The sequence below is a fragment of the Pterocles gutturalis genome, unplaced genomic scaffold (assembly GCF_000699245.1).
Source record: "Pterocles gutturalis isolate BGI_N339 unplaced genomic scaffold, ASM69924v1 scaffold24149, whole genome shotgun sequence".
In the NCBI taxonomy this organism is placed as follows: Eukaryota; Metazoa; Chordata; class Aves; order Pterocliformes; family Pteroclidae; genus Pterocles; species Pterocles gutturalis.
In genome coordinates, this window is record NW_010133872.1 from 9,406 (window position 1) to 9,682 (window position 277).

The window sequence follows — 277 nt, forward strand, 5'->3', positions numbered from 1 at the left end:
GCAAACCCGGTCCCTTGGGAGCCACAGGCGCGGCATGACATGCGAAACCCCCAGTTCTGCTGCCTACCCTGGCAGCGAGGTGCCACCAGCTTCCCTGACAGCATTTGTCTTTAATGTGATTTTATTTTTTTTTGGCCTTATTGTCCTTCTTTGCCCTTTTACCTCCATCCCAGGGCTGCCCAGTCCACAACCCAGCCCCAAATGATTATTTACGGTGGTGTCAGGGATGCCTCACGGTCCCTCCCAAGCACCAGGCTGCCGGGAGGAGGAAGAGGAG